Here is a 16,711-nt window from a genome sequence, read left to right on the forward strand (position 1 = left end):
TTGGGTTGGATGTAGGTCTAAAAACAAAACTAAATGTGTCAGAGTGGATGGATTGGAGATGCTTATGCTCAAGGTATCGGGGTGGGGGGAGATGAGTGTCCTAAACTATGGCCTGTAAAATACACGTGCATAAATCTAGTTCTACATGTGGCCGCGATCAAAATCTGCACTGCCATGTGCTATTAAGCTTGAACCTTTTGTTAACAGGATTATGAAGAAACTAAAGCTCTAACGATCTTCAGCTCCGAAGACCAAAGTTTGAGAACCCCTCCACAAGATGTGCTTCCACATACGTCTTCCCAATTGCGTCTTGCAGCTCCACGGTTGGACGTGTATCGACAGATGTTTGTGAATTCAACATGAAACGGGTTAACTAGCTAGTTCGGTTCAGGTCGCTTAGTTAATCGTACGAGCTTTTCGCTTAAACTGGAAGTTAGGGGCTTATGAAAGGCAGTATATGTGTACATGACTGACTCTCTCTCTCTCTCACACACACACTCACTCACACACACACAAACACTCACACACACACTATACTTAGATAATACTTCCACGGGACAAATTTCCCATAATCCCTAGCTGTAATAATATTGGAAGAATCAAATCCTTGATTTGTATCTCCCCAGATGGAAAGTCCGTTTGTGTTTATTATATTATACAAGTCGACCGGCGGCGTAGCATACGCCACTATTTTGCACTTATGCGACTTCAGTGGGCCCCGCACTTTCATAGGACCCGCGCTAATTCTAGGTGTATAAATTATTAAATTAAACCATTGTATAAATTACAACAGATTTCCCGCTCCCTCCTGTCGATTTACCAGGAGCTCCTGGAAATATCCGGAAATTGCAAAATATACGAAATAGTCTCGCGCTTCAAACTAATGAAGAAATCCTTGAGGTTAACAATTCTCGTAGATAGATAGAAACATTTGGTAATTATTTCTATTGAGCGTGATCTATGTAGGAAATAGAATTTTATGACATACTGTATGACTTTGCTACACGCAAGGCTCGTAAAGTAATTCTGTATGTAGTAAAGAATGAATAAAATGCAAATACGAATTGTTTTCTAATACAAACTCTTAATTTTCTCTTATTATCCGTATCCCTACCCAAACTTGGCCCAGCGAAATTCGTTTCGCATAGGGCACCACAATGGTTAAGTCCGGCCTTGCTATTTAGTGACGGATGAATACAGAGTAGATTACTTGTTCCCCCCGCCCCCTCTTTTTTTCCCCGCTAAAGTTAAATGGGGTAACTCTAGTCCGACTAGCACAAATAAAATAGTGATCTTTCCATGACTTCTTGGTCACAATGGTTAAGTCTGGCTCTGCTATTTAGTGACGGATGAATACTACTGTTCTCCCCCCCCCCACCTCTTTTCTTTTTGCCGCTAAATTTACGTGGGGTAACTCTAGTCCGACTTGCAGAAATAAAAGAGTGATCTTTACTTTACTTCTTGGTTTCCAAACTGTTGAGCCTTGAAGAGAATTATATTATATTATATTATATTATATTATACTATATTATATTATATTATATTATATTATATTATATTATATTATATTATATTATATTATATTATATTATATTATATTATATTATATTATATTATATTATATTATATTATATTATATTTATTATATTTTATTATATTATATCATATTATATCATATTATATTATAACTATTAGAAATCAGTGGTGTCCATCGTTTGTCGACTTGGGGGAAGGGGATCAATTCAATTTCCCGCCACGCATGTGACGTGTTAGATCCCCGTCTAGTCCAATGGAACTGACCCTCTCTAGTTTTACCGTGTGGTCAGAGAGTGTCCATGTGCCTCTGAGCAGCACGTGAGGGGCTATCATGTCGAAAAGTGTACAGACTCTCTGAGTGCAGGTATAAGGCTTACGTTTGAATTGTCATGATGTTTTAGTCAACCTGAGCTTGATGATTAGAAGTTGAGACAAAATACCTGTACCTATGTCAGCCTATAAAAGACTGGCACATTGAAATGTGCAGCAGAGGCCCCTCTCCCTATAGGCCGCCACAATGTCTATTAGTATTTTTGTATAACTGTAGAGGTTCTAGCGGGGGGGGGGGGGCAAGTGGAGCAACCGCCCCAGGCCCCGCGATCGTAGATTTCTTTGTCACCTTCAGCTTCACAATCCAGATCAGTTCTCATTAACTCATTAACTAGGACTTGAAACTCAATAGTTTGGAAGCCTTCCCGGCATCTATAGGAGACCAATTACAATGCAAGTTCTTAGCATGGCATTTATTGGTTACAAATACCGTTCAGTTTCGGTAAAGACAGCATCTTATGACTAGTCGATTCTAAGAGGCTATCATTGTTTAACAGTTCATCTTGGCATCAATAAAAACAAGTAGCCGAAAGCGACCAATTAACAAAGAGAATGCAGCACTATACAAAGAGAATGCAGCACTATACAAAGAGAATGCAGTACTATACAAAGAGAATGCAGCACTATACAAAGAGAAAGCAGCACTATACAAAGAGAATGCAGCACTATACAAAGAGAATGCAGCGCTATACAAAGAGAATGAGAATGCTGTACTATACAAAGAGAATGCAGTACTATACAAAGAGAATGCTGACTTGTCAACTGAATTTAAACTTGAAGAGTTAAGACGTCTGAGCATGAGACAAATAAATTATTGATCGACCCAATCAATAGACGATCATTGTTGCGGAGTTCGATAATATCGTATGATCCATTTTTTCACGCCCCAACCACACCCCTCCTCCACCAAAGATTTTGTATTTTGTTCTGGTCTGACAGACTTAAGAAAATGTAACTGCTTCAATAGTAAGTTCCATGGTCAAGTAGCGAGTCTACATTCCACATCTCTCTGTGTCTCTCTGTCTCTCTTTTCATCTGTTCTTCTTTTTTTTTCTCTGTATATATCTGTCAATATCTCTCTCCATCTCTTATTTTCTCTCTCTTACCATCTCTTTTTCTTTCCTCTTGATTTCTCTTCTCTCTCTCTCTCTTTTTATTTCAGTTTTATTTCTCTTTCCAACTCTCTTTCTCTCCCGCAATCTGTCTATCTTTCCCTTCTGCCTCTCTCCCCCTTTCTTTCTCCCCCTCTCTATCTCTCAATCTCTCTCTCATAGTTTATCCCCCTTCTCTGCAGGAACCCTTGACGGATCAATTAGTTTCGGCGGTACCTTGGTACTTTGTGATTCTTGGACGCGCATTTTCAATACGTTCACGCATCGGCACACATTCACTCTAACACACACATTCCCTCTCTCTACTATACACACTCACTCATTCATAGTCAAACATCAATATACATTCACATACACACATACACCAGCAACTGAAAAACAAGAAACAACATTTGATTAAATCGGTCCTAGACATACAACACATTACACTAGTACATTACATACTGCACACATCATACACAGTACACACATCATACATACTGCACACATCATACACAGTACACACATCATACACAGCTCACACATCATACATACTGCACACATCATACATACTGCACACATCATACACAGTACACACATCATACACAGTACACACATCATACATACTGCACACATCATACACAGTACACACATCATATACAGTACACACATCATACACAGTACACACATCATACACAGTACACACATCATACATACTGCACACATCATACACAGTACACACATCATACATACTGCACACATCATACACAGTAAACACATCATACACAGTACACACATCATAGACAGTACACACATCATACACAGTACACACATCATACACAGTACACACATAATACAGACTTCACATATGATACACACAATCACATCATACATACTGCGCACATCATTCACAGTACACACATAATACAGACTTCACATATGATACACACACTCACATCATACATACTAATACACACTTCACACATCATTCACAGTGCATATATCATTTAAAACGCACACACATCATTCACATTAAATACAACATACACACTTCATACATCATACACAGTAAACACATCATACATATAACACACCTTATACACAATACACACCTCATACACAATACACACCTCATACACATAAAACACCTCATACACAGTACAGACATCATACACAGTACACACGTCATACACATAAAAAACCTCTTACACATTACAGAAATCTTACACAGCAAACACAGTACATACATACATAGTACACACACATCAAACACAGTACACACATCATACACATTACATACATCAAACACAGTACACACATCAAACACAGTGCACACATCAAACACAGCATTCACAGTACACACCTCATACACAGTACACATTACACTCAGCACATCATGTACATTACATGATCGGTCACAGCACATGCATCATACACAGTACACACATCATGCATAAAACACAAGCTACACACAAATATTATGGCACACCACGCACTACACACATTATAAAAACGTTAAGAATTCCTCATTGAATATATTGCTACAAATGAAGGCCTGATGGATCAATTGAAAGAGCACCACCGCCACGCTCCCGACTAATGGAACTAAGTCTACCAGGATTATAAAAATAAGACAATTAAAAATTCGTTATATCGCAAGAGTCGCCACCCGCCACCACCCCCTTACTGAGCCGTCCCTTGGTTTATATTGAACTTGGAAGTATTTGTTTTTTGTTGAAATCACAGCTCAGCTATCTTGATCTGCACAAGTTTGAAACCCTCGCCATATTGATTTATTGATTCCTTGTGACGCTCTCTCGTGTGTCTCTTGGTCTGCTCTCCTAAACTCAGGCACACCAGACGCCCCTCAGCTCCCCCTTGCTGGAGTGAGATTCTTTTCAAACGGCCCCCAAGTCATTCAAAATCTGGCAGAAACATTTCAGCGATTCCCTTTTCTAGTCTTCCTCATTATTGGTGGTTATTTTTTCAATGCATGTTTTTATTGTACAAAATAAAATTTATTGATGTGTAAAAAGTCTCAAAAGTTTGAATAGAAAAAGCAATGAAAAACGAAATAGGATTATTGAATAACGGTAGTCCCAGCCTTCCCTCCCCTGCAACTTTCCAGACCTCACATCCAGGCGGTGTGTCTGAGTGTTTCACTATGAGGGATGGGGGGAGGACTGGTGAAGAGACTAACGGATTGGGGGGGGGGGGAAAGATGTCAAGAATGAGTCTAAACACAAGATCTAAATCTGGGCAAAGCTTGGCGTAGACAAAAAAAAACGCATTGAAATTGTTGGTGATGCAAGGACACTGAATAACAGACTTGACAGATGGGGGGGGGGGTAGTAGCCAGGATTTTAGTAAGAGTGGGCCCTGGGGCCGCCCTGGGCAGGATTGTTGTGGAGGCCCCAAGTCTCTTCAAGCTTCGCTATAACTGAATTTAAAAACATGTTTGTGTTTGTGAAGAGAGAAATGAAGTTCTTGTATCTCATTCCTTTAGTTGTTTTAGTGAACAGGTACATTTTCTTTCAACTGTTTTAATGGGTAAGCCCCCCCCCCCCGGGCGTGTTTCAGACGTTGATACGGGCACACATCTGTGGACATCTCAGAGAGATTGACAGACAAACAGACGGAGAGACATAAACACATTTGCTGATAGATAGAATATAGAAGACAGGATATGTTTTGTTTATGAAACGTTTGACATGTTTCGGATGTTACCGCAGGACGCCGGGGGGAGGGGGGGGGGGAGGTCAGCGAACAGGGTTCGAACCCTTGATCATAGAGACTACCGAACGACAGTCCAGAGAGCATACCACTGGACCATACAGATAGATAGATAGATAGATAGATAAATAAATAGATAGATAGATAGATAGATAGATAGATAGATAGATAGATAGATAGATATAAAGATAGATAGATAGATAGATAGATAGATAGATAGATAGATAAATAGATAGATAGATAGATAGATAGATAGATAGATAGATAGATAGATAGATAGATAGATAGATTTGGCATATCAGTTATTGATTAGATGGGCCATATACAAAAGGAATGGGGGGGGGGGGGGGTCTATACGCTAGCAACAACTCGCAATAGCCGAACAGCTGAGGGAGAAAAAAATATAGACAAGGGCGGGCTAATCGCATGAGTCGTCGCGTACGGAGTTACGGGACTTAGCCTCGATATGACGTTCCAACCATTAAAAAAAAAAGTCACGGGTGCCGGGGTATTGTGTTCGAAGAGGAAGCTATCACTCGGAGGGAGGGGGTGCCTTTTCCAGTGGACTAGCCTTCCTTATAACATGCTCGCACACACGCACACACTATTCTTACAAGTGGTTTGAACGTAACTGTTGCTGCCGTCTCAATCTTCAGTAGGTAACCGGAGTCTTTGATTGGTACATGTTTCTTGGATTAAACCACGAGGGAGAAAGATCGTTACATATTAAGACCTGATAGATCTTTGCCTTCAATGTTCTGTGGTGTGCAAGCAACATAAAAGGCAAGTATTTTTTTTTCGTATTATAGATTAGTAATACATTCTTATATGCATTATATCATTATATAGAGTGTGCATATTATTATTATTATTATGAGCGGCTGTTGGTGGCGTGTTTGCTCACGAACATACAGGGTTTAAAGCCAATCTAGTACGCTGAATGAATAAAGGAAGTGGCGTAGCGAGGGCTCAAGAATATGGTAGTGACCACGCCCCCACTCTTACATACTGGAGGGTTGTGTGTGACAACATCGAATCATCCTGTTAATATTCTCACATTACATGACAGTTACTGCTTGTACATAATAAATTATTATTTTTAATTGGTGCCCCCCATGGGGCCCTCTTATAATATCATGAGCCAGGGCGCAATGTATCCCTTCGTTGCATTGTCGCTGCGCCACTGGTTAGAGGGCCGGTTGTAGATCTGGGCTTGCATGGTAATTAAGGTGCCACATAGTCTGATGGCTCCCACACAGCAGCTGAGTGTGAGTTGAAAGAGTCAAGAGTTGAGTGTCCAAGTCACGTGGTATAATGTCTACAAGGATGTTGAGTGCGGTATGCAACACAATTAATGTCAAGAATCATGATTATGAATGAATGTATTGATATAGGCTAGTTATAGTTTTGCTGAGTCAGCTGATTTGTGAGAACAAATTACTTCTAAGAACAGGGGAATTATCCATTCCTTCAAACTTCTGATTGTGATTATGGAATAATATCGTGTGGTACCTTACGTCAATTATATAATTGCTGAAGTAAACAAATGCTGATACATCTAATAACTGGTCGACGTCTTCACGCATATGATATAGATAAACAAAGTCCATTTCTTGTTAGTATATTAGAGATGAAAATTAAGTTCATTTCATTCATTGACAGCAGTCTACGAGAGTGATCAAGGGCCACCCCAATGATTGCTTCTTTCAAATAATTAATGATTTCATTTTCCTTAGCTTCAATCCAAAACTTTCTCTTGGATTTGATCCCACGACTTTTCTTTATTGAAGTCATGTTTTCCTTTCTGGGTAGACATTTTGAAATGTCTTCAATTGTTTTTAAACTCATTCGTTGTTTGTTTGTTTTTCACGAACACTTCTAGGTTTTGTATCATATGCTTTGTCTCATGTGTTCTGTCTCATGTGTTCTGTCTCGTGTTCTGTCTCATGTGTTTTGTCTCATGTGTTCTGTCTCATGCGTTCTGTCTCATGTGTTTTGTCTCATGTGTTTTGTCTCATGTGTTTTGTCTCATGTGTTTTGTCTCATGTGTTTTGTCTCATGTGTTCTGTCTCATGTGTTCTGTGTTGTAAGTCAAGGACTTATCACGTGACAATCTGAGCCACGAAATGCTATTGCTTGAAATGAGTTTTTCTTGTTGTGGATCAGATGCTAGAGTTTGGGTGTGTAAAAAGATTGCGTAATTCATTTCACTAAGTTAGACAACTGGGGTCGGTCAGATAAAAATGACGTCACGAAATCAATCAGCTGATTGTGATGGATCAGTTTGGCTGCAGACGAGGCGGACTTGATCATCAGTTGGCTTGATCAATACGAGGGGCAGAATCGTACTGGGAAATTAGGTCAGGAGGGCTTTGCGAGTAACTTATAGTGGAGGGCGGGGTGGGAAAAGGGTCAGAAGAGATGACCCCATAAATGTCCGTAGTGTAGTCAGCTAGTTAGTACAGATGTACCAAAACGAGGTCAGCTAGCCAAAGAGACAAATAAAAAAGAAGATTTAGATCTAGTAGCCAGCCGGACAACACACTGCAGGAAGTGGACACCTTGGAATATTGAATACCATTACTCTGACCCAAACCTAACAAGGGTTGCAGGACATTAAAAAAGTTCGTGTCAGCTTGACCTCTTCCACAAGTCATAGAGCGGGCAGTTTCGTAGACCAGATATTTGACTGGCTGATTTAAAAAAAAAACTGAATGCGCTTGATGGGAAGCCTAAAGCACGTGGTCTGATAGGTCAAAACAACGGTCCTGGTGTAGATGTGGTTCTGGTGTAGATGTGGTCCTGGTGTAGATGTGGTTCTGGTGTAGATGTGGTTCTGGTGTAGATGTGGTCCTGGTGTAGATGTGGTTCGCTGTATTGGAAACTGTTTTTAATCAAGTTAGGGTTAGTTGTAAAATTAAAAGAATATCATTTTTAATGACTGCAATAAAATCTCTTTGGTGTAAAAGTCTCAGGCTAAGTGTTTGATATTCTGTGCTAGCTCTCCGAAAAATGTAACAACTTTACAAATTGCAAAAATGTAACAACTTTACAAATGACATTGCTCTGTCAAGTGTTACGCTCCGTTGGCTGGTTGAGTCTTCATGCACGTAATGGGAGGAACGGGCAGACGAGATATATGTCAGGTCAAAGGTTCTCATTAATAAACCAGGTCAAAGGTTCTCATTAATAAACCAGGTCAAAGGTTCTCATTAATAAACCAGGTCTCTAGAGTCGGCGTCTGATGGAGTAATGTTGAGCACTGTCAGATAAACTACGTTTGTAACGGCGTGTTCGTTGATAGGTCAGTGACTAGAATGTGTCTGTGTGTGTGTTGTTAGGGGAAGCTGCAAGGACAGCTGGGTAAAGGTTGATCTTAATCCTGGCCATGTTGATCTTATCAGACCTTCATGGTCTCAATACAAACCAATCTCAAAGTCTCATTTCATGCCATGTTGATCTCAATCAGACATTGAAGGTCTCTATTAACTCTCTATTATGGACATGTTGATTTCAAACCTTTCTCTGTTGATATATATCTTAGTAGCCATGTTGGACGTAATCCTAGCCTTGAAGATCTCAGTTCTTTTCATGTTGACCTCAAACCTGGTCATGTTGACCTCAAACCTGGTCATGCTGACCTCAAACCTGGTCATGCTGACCTCAAACCTGGTCATGTTGATCTTAATATTGACCTTGTTGGTCTCAATCAGTGCAGAAACAAATGAAGACAAGACAGCAGACTTGATAATGAAGTCCAGGTTCGGATCTTAAGAGTCTGAGTCTACAGTCTATCCAGAGTTCAATTGATTTACTTTAGAAGTGATCCACTAAAGTACATATTACTGTCTCTCTCTCTCTCTCTCTCTCTCTCTTCCTCAGTCTCTCTCTCTCTCTCTCTCTCTTTCTCTCTTCCCGCCATACATCAGAAAAGCTCAAAATGTTTTTACAGTTTTCACTACGATATTTAAAAAAACAACAACATAGAATCAACAAATTTGTATTTGCATATTCTTTGAACACCTTACTTCTCCCACACAGACATACAGTGTTGTTAGCCCTGTGGCGTCATTCACTCAGTGGTGTTGTTAGCCCTGTGGCGTCATTCACTCAGTGGTGTTGTTAGCCCTGTGGTGTTGTTAACCCTTGAACAGTTGCTTTGGTCAGCTCATTCTAGAGTTATAATATGTATAAGCCAGAAACAAAGTTTAGAACGTACTGACAGACGTAAAGACAGACAGAAAACATACTACTTAAAGCAAAAAGTGAAACGCTCGCTTTATCTTGTCTATTCAAATGCTGCCAAAATACAAGTCACGACCCACCTCCTCAAAGTGTAAAGATGCGCCTATGGTGTGGTTTACAAAGTTAAAGACGTCACTAACCTGCGAGGCGACGCCTGGTTGAGATATTGTTTTAGAGATAACCCGTTTAAGGACCATAAATATATTTCTAAATAACCACAGAGTCCCAAATAGGTTACAGGTACCTGTGTCGAAAATAGAATTTGGTCTAAAATTGAATAGTTAGTTATTTGGTTGGAGATCGTGGGGTGGTCAGTACAAAACATTGCGACATAGACTTTAAAATGACCAATGAAAGTATCTTAAGGCATTAAGATTGAAGTTATATAAAACAAAATTCGATAAGCATCTGGGTCATTACTCTTGGGGGCAACAAACTTGTAAAACCCTGTAGGGCGCCACTTTGACTTTTACTGCTTCCTGGCAGTGACAGAATGGGACATCAGTGCCAATATCTTACACCTCACCCCTTCACGCAGTTCCTAGCATTTCAGAAGAGAACTCTTTTGCATCTTAGTGTCGTCTGCCACACAAGAAGTGGCAGAAGTGGTAAAAAAAAAAAAAAAGGTTAAGTCATTCGATGACCGAGGGTTGCTTTGACCCCCAAGGTCAAAGTGCATCGGATCTTTCCTATTTTATCTTGATGTGACTAGTGTAGAAATATCCCGCCCCCCTCCCTCTCCACACATTAGCCAACCTTTCAACTAGATAACTACACCACCTTCACTAGTAACAAGTAGACCCCGCCTAAACACACACACACGCACGCGGTATGATAAGTGAAGAAATACATACGCGTGATCTTCTGCTCCTCTCAGACACTTAACACCACTTTGCAAATCACTGCGCTGTAAACTTGCTACGGTCTATAAAAATCTAAGCGACGACATAAACGCGGAGGGATATGTTTTTTTTAATAAATTAAAACTCAGGGTTAGGGTTTTCAACTGAACTATTCAGTGAGACAACGGAAACTTAACTTCTACCTAGTCTTTTATGTCTGAGAATTGAAGAACCAAATAGAAGTAAATCGTCACATCGCCTTCAAACCGTCACATCGTCATGAAACTGTCACATTAATACTTCACATCGCCTTCAAACCGTCACATCGACATGAAACTGTCACATTAATACGTCACATCGCCTTCAAACCGTCACATCGCCTTCAAACCGTCACATCGACATGAAACTGTCACATTAATACGTCACATCGCCTTCAAACCGTCACATCGACATGAAACTGTCACATTAATACGTCACATCGCCTTCAAACCGTCACATCGCCTTCAAACCGTCACATCGACATGAAACTGTCACATTAATACGTCACATCGCCTTCAAACCGTCACATCGACATGAAACTGTCACATTAATACGTCACATCGCCTTCAAACCGTCACATCGCTTTCGAGCAGTAAGACCAAGAACACTTAATCAGCATAACACGCTATATCAAACGCACCCAATCACTCCTTCACCATCAAATCTCTCCGCCATCATCTCCTCTCACAGCGCCACTAAACTGCTTTGCCCCTTCAGCCACCCCTCTACAAAAAAATAAAAATAACATCAACACATACACACACCGCCCCTAGGGTCCAGCGCTGGTCAATAGCGGGCATCCCGCCAATCAAATCACAGTAATCAAGTGAGCCGTCAGTCACACGAGTCGCCCGGTCGATCTGGAGAAAACTGACCACATAACTGGAAGCAATCAGCAAATACGCCTTCATTACGTCATATCCACGACCACCCGTCCCCTCCCTTACATATTTGACAGACTCCTGCGTCACCCCTCTGCTGCGTCACCCCTCTACTACTTAGAAGACTAAATCCTCCAATCCTGGGAGCTCAGATGGAACACAAAAATAATCTTACTTTGTCAAAGCGACAACGGAAATAGAGTTCCCATGCTGCTAAAGCACTGACCTACATCTTCTGATGAAATCTCCTCTGTACTGTGTTCGCCCCAAAATGCTCATTTATATTTTGATGAAATATTACTGTTATTATATAGACCTAAATAGAACTCACATTTATCGATTCTACTCTTTATAAGGATTTGAGCTCGAGCTGTTTTAATTAAATACATAGCTGCCATGTACTCGAATACATTGAAAGAACAAGAAGTTTCTACTCAATGGTGAAGTTGTTTGCTGGATTTAAAAAGTCAGGAACAAAAGAAGAGCCAAGACATATTCCTTCACTCCCTAGTCAGTCAGACATTCAAGACATATCCCTTCACTCCCTAGTCAGTCAGACATTCAAGACATATCCCTTCACTCCCTCGTCAGTCAGACATTCAAGACATATCCCTTCACTCCCTCGTCAGTCAGACATTCAAGACATATCCTTTCACTCCCTCGTCAGTTAGACAGTCGCATTATTTGCTTCGCGACACAAAGTAGTTGGTATAGCTCTAGATATGTTACATTCAAATTGATTGGTGGGTGTAGGTCTAGATATGTTACATTCAAATTGATTGGTGGGTATAGGTCTAATATGTTAAGTGTAAAGTGATTGGTGGGTGTAGGTCTAATATGTTACGTGTAAAGTGATTGGTGGGTATAGGTCTAGATATGTTACATTCAAATTGATTGGTGGGTGTAGGTCTAATATGTTACGTGTAAACTGATTGGTGGGTGTAGGTCTAATATGTTACGTGTAAACTGATTGGTGGATGTAGGTCTAATATGTTACGTGTAAACTGATTGGTGGGTGTAGGTCTAGATATGTTACATTCAAATTGATTGGTGGGTCTAGGTCTAATATGTTACGTGTAAACTGATTGGTGGGTGTAGGTCTAATATGTTACGTGTAAACTGATTGGTGGGTGTAGGTCTAATATATTACGTGTAAACTGATTGGTGGGTGTAGGTCTAGATATGTTACATTCAAATTGATTGGTGGGTGTAGGTCTAATATGTTACGTGTAAACTGATTGGTGGGTGTAGGTCTAATATGTTACATTCAAATTGATTGGTGGGTGTAGGTCTAATATGTTACGTGTAAACTGATTGGTGGGTGTAGGTCTAATATGTTACATTCAAATTGATTGGTGGGTGTAGGTCTAATATGTTACGTGTAAATTGATTGGTGGGTGTAGGTCTAATATGTTACGTGTAAACTGATTGGTGGGTGTAGGTCTAATATGTTACATTCAAATAGATTGGTGGGTGTTGGTCTAGATATGTTACGTGTAAACTGATTGGTGGGTGTAGGTCTAGATATGTTACATTCAAATTGATTGGTGGGTGTAGGTCTAATATGTTACGTGTAAACTGATTGGTGGGTGTAGGTCTAATATGTTACGTGTAAACTGATTGGTGGGTGTAGGTCTAATATGTTACGTGTAAACTGATTGGTGGGTGTAGGTCTAATATGTTACGTGTAAAGTGCTTGGTGGGTATAGGTGTAGATATGTTACTTGTAAACTGATTGGTGGGTGTAGGTCTAGATATGTTACATTCAAATTGATTGGTGGGTGTAGGTCTAATATGTTACGTGTAAACTGATTGGTGGGTGTAGGTCTAATATGTTACGTGTAAACTGATTGGTGGGTGTAGGTATAATATGTTACGTGTAAACTGATTGGTGGGTGTAGGTCTAGATATGTTACATTCAAATTGATTGGTGGGTGTAGGTCTAATATGTTACGTGTAAACTGATTGGTGGGTGTAGGTCTAATATGTTACGTGTAAACTGATTGGTGGGTGTAGGTCTAATATATTACGTGTAAACTGATTGGTGGGTGTAGGTCTAGATATGTTACATTCAAATTGATTGGTGGGTGTAGGTCTAATATGTTACGTGTAAATTGATTGGTGGGTGTAGGTCTAATATGTTACGTGTAAACTGATTGGTGGGTGTAGGTCTAATATGTTACATTCAAATAGATTGGTGGGTGTAGGTCTAGATATGTTACGTGTAAACTGATTGGTGGGTGTAGGTCTAGATATGTTACATTCAAATTGATTGGTGGGTGTAGGTCTAATATGTTACGTGTAAACTGATTGGTGGGTGTAGGTCTAATATGTTACGTGTAAACTGATTGGTAGGTGTAGGTCTAATATGTTACGTGTAAACTGATTGGTGGGTGTAGGTCTAATATGTTACGTGTAAAGTGCTTGGTGGGTATAGGTCTAGATATGTTACTTGTAAACTGATTGGTGGGTGTAGGTCTAGATATGTTACATTCAAATTGATTGGTGGGTGTAGGTCTAATATGTTACGTGTAAACTGATTGGTGGGTGTAGGTCTAATATGTTACGTGTAAACTGATTGGTGGGTGTAGGTCTAATATGTTACGTGTAAACTGATTGGTGGGTGTAGGTCTAGATATGTTACATTCAAATTGATTGGTGGGTGTAGGTCTAATATGTTACGTGTAAACTGATTGGTGGGTGTAGGTCTAATATGTTACGTGTAAACTGATTGGTGGGTGTAGGTCTAATATATTACGTGTAAACTGATTGGTGGGTGTAGGTCTAGATATGTTACATTCAAATTGATTGGTGGGTGTAGGTCTAATATGTTACGTGTAAACTAATTGGTGGGTGTAGGTCTAATATGTTACATTCAAATTGATTGGTGGGTGTAGGTCTAATATGTTACGTGTAAACTGATTGGTGGGTGTAGGTCTAATATGTTACATTCAAATTGATTGGTGGGTGTAGGTCTAATATGTTACGTGTAAATTGATTGGTGGGTGTAGGTCTAATATGTTACGTGTAAACTGATTGGTGGGTGTAGGTCTAATATGTTACATTCAAATTGATTGGTGGGTGTAGGTCTAGATATGTTACGTGTAAACTGATTGGTGGGTGTAGGTCTAGATATGTTACATTCAAATTGATTGGTGGGTGTAGGTCTAATATGTTACGTGTAAACTGATTGGTGGGTGTAGGTCTAATATGTTACGTGTAAACTGATTGGTGGGTGTAGGTCTAATATGTTACGTGTAAACTGATTGTTGGGTGTAGGTCTAATATGTTACGTGTAAAGTGCTTGGTGGGTATAGGTCTAGATATGTTACTTGTAAACTGATTGGTGGGTGTAGGTCTAGATATGTTACATTCAAATTGATTGGTGGGTGTAGGTCTAATATGTTACGTGTAAAGTGATTGGTGGGTATAGGTCTATTTGTAAACTGATTGGTGGGTATATGTCTAGATATGTTACTTGTAAATTGATTGGTAGATATCTAAATCTTTTAACTGCAAAGTGATTGGTAGAGATGTAGCTCTATTACTTGCAAAATGATTGGTAGAGATGTAGCTCTATTACATGCAAAATGATTGGTAGAGATGTAGCTCTATTACTTGCAAAGTGATTGGTAGAGATCCTCCCCATTACAAGCTCCTCAATTTGTTTGCTAAAATCGGAAAGCTTGATAGCGATAAACTGGGGAAAAACTATTCACTGCTGTTGAACTATTGATCTTGCATGCGTCGCACAATCCAATCATTAGCTACAATCATAAATTAAGTTTAATGTTCCACTTCAAACACAATTTCTTTAGATTTTAGTTTAGGTCTGGGCATTCAGTTCGATATTGCGTGTTCAATTATGTCTCGGTGCTAAGCAGAGAATAGATCAAAGAGTTTTAAAATAGAAGTGTTGCGAAACACCGTCTAACAGGAGCTCTGGATTCTCTTTCTAGAACTAGTTCTCTTTATAGATTTCTCTTTATAGATCTTGCTCTCTTTACCGATCTCTCTTTCTAGATGTAGAGTATTTCTATTTATCTCTCTTAAGAGATATGTATATTATCATTCTTATCTTATAAGATTTTGTTTTCTAGATATAGTTCTCGTTATAATATCTATAGATCTAGTTCTCTGTATAGCTCGAGTTCTCTGTATAGATCTAGTTCTCTGTATAGATCTAGTTCTCTGTATAGATCTAGTTCTCTGTATAGATCTAGTTCTCTGTATAGCTCGAGTTCTCTGTATAGATCTAGTTCTCTGTATAGATCTAGTTCTCTGTATAGATCTAGTTCTCTGTATAGATCTAGTTCTCTCCTTTTCTACAAATAGATTTCTCCAGAGTGCAATGACGTTTTTCTGAACTAAATATTTTGCCCAGCATAAAAAATATAGCACGGATTTGGATTCTATAGTCCGAAGTTAGGAAATGTACCCCAATCTTAATAACGTTAAATACCATTCATTCACATACCATTCATTCACATACCATTCATTCATATACCATTCATTCAGTTACCACTCATTCGAATACTATTCATTCACATACCATTAATTCAGATACCACTCATTCGAATACCATTCATTGACATACCACTTATTCAAATACCATTCATTCAAATACCATTCATTCAAATACCATTCATTCAAATACCACTCATTCAAATACCATTCATATAAATTCCACTCATTTCCTGAAAGAAATGATAGAAAGATGCATGTTAAGGATATTGGCCTGTCTGTGAGATTGGCATGAGTTCCAATCTCGGCAAGGGCCAATCCACGTGTCCCGAACTTTGAATTGCAATCTGTCTTCTAGTTTATCTCGGAAACTTAGAGGGCGGGAAATTTTGGATTTTAATGTGTACTACAGGGGAAGTTAGAGCCTTCGAAATCGGACGAATGGTGGCAGTTAAACAGGGAAGAACAGGTTACGTCTGCTAGGTACTGAACGGGGCATTGCCCAGTCGGAGCGTATTTTGGCAAATTTAAGGCTAACTTTGATTCACTG

General features: G+C 39.5%; 1 long non-coding RNA gene across 1 annotated transcript; it reads left to right on the plus strand.

The window, feature by feature from the left end:
• The first annotated feature begins 14,321 nt into the window (after positions 1–14,321).
• On the plus strand, positions 14,322–15,636 carry LOC129925305 (uncharacterized). Its single transcript, XR_008777104.1, has 3 exons — positions 14,322–14,518; positions 14,671–14,938; positions 15,093–15,636. It is a non-coding gene; the product is annotated as an uncharacterized LOC129925305 (long non-coding RNA).
• The last annotated feature ends 1,075 nt before the right edge of the window (positions 15,637–16,711 follow it).

This window comes from Biomphalaria glabrata, chromosome 3 (assembly GCF_947242115.1).
Source record: "Biomphalaria glabrata chromosome 3, xgBioGlab47.1, whole genome shotgun sequence".
Classification (NCBI taxonomy): Eukaryota; Metazoa; Mollusca; class Gastropoda; family Planorbidae; genus Biomphalaria; species Biomphalaria glabrata.